Here is a 4,359-nt window from a genome sequence, read left to right on the forward strand (position 1 = left end):
GCCTCCAGCATCTTGTTTTGCTTCTCCAGCGCCTTGTCCCTCCTCCTGGATTCCTTCCGCCGTGCCATCGTCTTGTTCATCAGCGGTTTGATCGGCAGTCTTCCCTTCCAGTTCATGATCGTCAGGCTTCCTGTCGTTGTGGCAGTCTTGAGTCTTCAGAGGAGGCCTCACACCCTACTGCTCCAGCCATCCGAGAGGGAGACCGAGAGCGAGAGAAAACGGAGCCGACCGTGGTCTGGACAGCACCGACGCGTGTCCCAGCTCGCCTACTCCTTTCCCAGCATCGCCGTCTCCCATCACTCTCCACTCCACTGCCAAGGAACCAAAGCTGAGAGCTCCATCTCGCCCTCCTCGCCTTCCTCTCCATCGTCGGCCACCGGGAAGGACGCGTTGCCGTTCGTCGTCGAGCTGCGCTTGCCGTCATATCCTCCATGTTCCTTATTTATCTCATCATACCGAAGGTTTTACCTTTTGACCTTACCCTCTCTCGTGCAGCGGATCATTGGGAACGCCATCGTGCCCACGGGAGCTGCAGAGCGCGCCCGGAGCGCCGCCGCCACGACCTCGTCGCTGTCCCGGCTTCTGTGGAGCGAATCCGGCCGAGCTGTCGCGCCAACATCTTCCCCTCGAGGTCCTCTCCAAATGCCCTCAGGAATCCCCAAGATCCGAGCTTCGAGGAGAGAGATCGAGCTATTCTTCTCCAACTCCGGCCGCCGAGCTCCATCTTTAATTCCTCTTTCACCGGTGAGCCCCAAGTCGATTCCGTGAACACATAGATTTCCTAGGACCTCTTTAACATGGGAGACATGCATGCATGGCAGTTCTTGTAGTAAGTCAAGCCGACGCCGTTCATCCGAGAAGGAGCGCCGTCGCCGAGCCGTTCCGAACGCCGTCGTCGGCGACAAAGCTTCGCCAACCTCGTACAATACTACTGTGAGCACCCTGGAGCTTCTAGAGTTGCATGCATGCATTTTATCCACCTAGATCCGGCCTCTAACGTGACATGCATCACTACCCCGAGACCCACCGCCGCTCGTGCCGCCGTCGCCATTGATTCCGGTAACCACAGATCACCATAAGACAATCATTGGATTCGAAAAGAACCCCTCTTCCTTTTCTCTTTTGGTTTCATGCCGAGATCTTCCACCGTTCGCTGCCGGCAAGCTCGAGAACGAGCTCAGCCATGGCTAGCTCTGTTTCAGCTCAAACCAGGGACCTCTGTGGAGAAGAAACAAAACTCTAGGTACTACGTTCTAAAAACTACCTCACACATAGAACAGTCATAGGACTGCGGATTGATTGCCTGAAAATCCAGGGACCTTTTTGCATATTGATATCTCACTGACAGGTGGACCCCATGAGCTTAAAATCTGAAAATCTAAGGAAAATCCTCTAGAGCTTTATATTTTCAACAGAAAAACATGCAAACTTGTAAAATTCATACAAAGTGAAATATAGCTCATTTTGAGATGATTCAAGTTTCTGTGAACTCATAGTAGGATGAACTTTAATATGGAAACATAAAACTTGGCACTTGCAGTATAAATTTCACCTCTAAAATTTATCTAAGAAAAAACTATACATAAAGCATGCACAAACTTACAAATTGCATAGAGAATTCATTTCAACTTAAATTGAAGCAAACTCAACTTCTACAGATTCACCAACTTACTCTCTAAGGTAAAATAAAATAACAAGATACACTTGCTTTTCACCAAATGCCACTAAATGTATGTTCAACTAAATAACTTGTTTTAGATAAGCTGAACTCTAAAACATTTTATAAAATTCATATTACTTCCTTTTTGAGTAAACTCAAGTTCTGTAGAATCATCAAGTCTAGGACTTCAAAGATATAAAATAAAAATATACACTTACAGTGCAATAAAATCCCCTAAATATTTATAAAAGGAATAAACAACTTAGAGCACCCTTCAACTTGTAAAATTTCTAGAGAATTCATCTTTAGTCTAAATGTAATGAACCAAGTTTCTATAGAACCAGCAAGTAATGAACATTAATTAGGTAAAATAAAATGTGGAACCTTCTATACTAAATATGTCACTAAACTTTAAATAGATAACTTAAGTGCTAGTCACATGGTATATATTGGCTAAGCAATACATATGTATAAATAGGCAATCCATATGTATAAATGTATATATAAATGCACTCTAGCTCTAACTAACCAAAATAAAACTTGATGGACCAGAGAGGTCATAGTTCCATCCCTAACCACCAAAAACTTAGCACACTTAGCTCATATATCAATTTCTAGGTTGGTATGTTAAGTAACTAACATAGAACGCTCCCCTAGCTTATAAAATGTGTAGTAGCGTAATATAATCTCTAAAATTGTGAACTAAGATTATATTGGTTAATAAAATTAGTCATTTTATACATCTCAAACAATATGAAACATGTCCTGGACATAAAACTCCGAAACCATGTACACATAGAAGCTATATACCTACAACACATTATAACTTGTAAAACACATAAGAAATTCATAATAACTCCAAAAGTTGTGAAACCAAATGTTTTAGTCTTAGAAAACACATCTCTACATCCCTGATATGTTAAACCTAATAAGAATCAGTTCGCAAAAATATTTCATAACACTACTAAGTGAATACCACCCTATACCGAGTAAACTTCTGAAATTCATAACTCACAAATAAAAAGAGATAAAATAGAAATTCTTTCACCTAAACTCATCTTATACCAGTACCTACCCACTGTGCACAAATCATGCATTTTAGAGCATTTTGGATTTTTACCTATTTCCGTGCATAAACGGTGAAGAAGTGAATTAGGTGCTAACATTTCCCAGGAACAAGGCAAGTTTTCTCCTCCCAATCTTTGATCACATTGAATCCCATGTTTTGAGGAATGAAAATATTTGTTTGCAAAGTTGCATATGAATTTAGACTATAACGGTATTTGAAACTTGGTTATGGTAGCTATGACCTAATTGCTGCATTTACTTCCTTGAATAATTGTGATCCTCACTGATTGTAACCTTAGAAATGGTTAGAGTACTTTCAAAGTGCTTAAATGGGTTTATACATGCTTACTTAATAGCCATACGCTTAGCCATGCCTAGTAGTTGCTAAATAACTTCATGATCACTTTTTAAATGAGAATTTGGGGAATATTTTCACTGCTGGATAGAGGTGAATATCTCTGATATTTGTGAGCTAAAATGTGTAAAAATGTGATGTTAGACCTGGGCGGCAAGTGGTATGCATATGGTGTTAGTTGCATACCGATAGGGGGAGTGCTCGCCCTAGTCAATTAAGGACCGAACTTTGTGTCACCATCTAAAGTATACCGTGCAACCACATGTGCTAGGAATGGGACGGCATTAGCTTATTAAATTGTTTAATGTCTAACCTTGCATTGGGAGGCCGTAGTAGTATGAACTAGTCGGAATGATGGTTTATAGGAGCTACCTAGTGCGGTTGTGCCTAGGCGTCTAAGCGTGTCCAATATAACGGTTAAGTGCCTCGTGGAGGAACGGATGTGTTCGCTGCCATGGCGCTAGGGATGGCGAGGGCCCCCCGACCTAGCGGCACTTGGGTTGCTCCTCGTGTGGATAAACACTTGCCGTGCTCGTGCAAGGTTAGGCATTAGGCAATGTAAAGGCTTCGTTATGACCTCTAGACCACATTCAACGTGAAGAATGTGGTAGAGTCTTGCAAACTCAAAACAAACTAGAGTGTTTATATCATGTGGGTAAAGCTGTACAAACTCTGCAGAGTTCTTTAAAACTAATCGATTAGCCGTGCTCACGGTCATGAGCGCTTTGGTGATGTGTCATGAGTATAGTCTTGTGTTTTAAAATTGTGTTTATGAAACTTGGGATTGAAATGGAAGAATTGTGTTGAGTTGTGCGAGTGATGATGATTATAAGACTTGTTGCTATGGAAGACAACAAGAGTATGCTTATGATGATATGATGTTAATTATGATGAACTTACAAATTTGTTTTGTTAATTGAATCATTAACTCCTTTGCAAAAGATTTGTGAACCAAGTCGGTGTGCTTGTGGTTGGGTAGTCAAGCTTCTGCTGTTCTCTGTTATCTATCTATATTTGGCCGGTCGGCATATGTAACTATAAAGTAGTTGTAAATTTGAATCGCTTTCATCTTATTTGTATTTGCTATGCATAACAATGCTTAAGATGAAAATGTGAATCTAGTGCACATCTTGGGAACTAGATTCACATGAATATGAGTTAAGGATATTTGATATATCATAGATCTTTAGCCATTTTGTCAAGTCACCTGAATATGTAACACATCTGGTCGCTGCCTTCGTGTGGTTTGACGGGCACATCTCAGGCTGAAGTTGAC

General features: G+C 41.4%; 1 long non-coding RNA gene across 1 annotated transcript; it reads left to right on the top strand.

The window, feature by feature from the left end:
* On the top strand, nucleotides 1-3,815 carry LOC136351287 (uncharacterized). The gene is made up of 2 exons (XR_010734259.1): nucleotides 1-744; nucleotides 822-3,815. It is a non-coding gene; the product is annotated as an uncharacterized lncRNA (long non-coding RNA).
* Nucleotides 3,816-4,359: the final 544 nt, after the last annotated feature.

Source organism: Oryza sativa, chromosome 8 (genome assembly GCF_034140825.1).
Source record: "Oryza sativa Japonica Group chromosome 8, ASM3414082v1".
Lineage (NCBI taxonomy): Eukaryota > Viridiplantae > Streptophyta > Magnoliopsida > Poales > Poaceae > Oryza > Oryza sativa.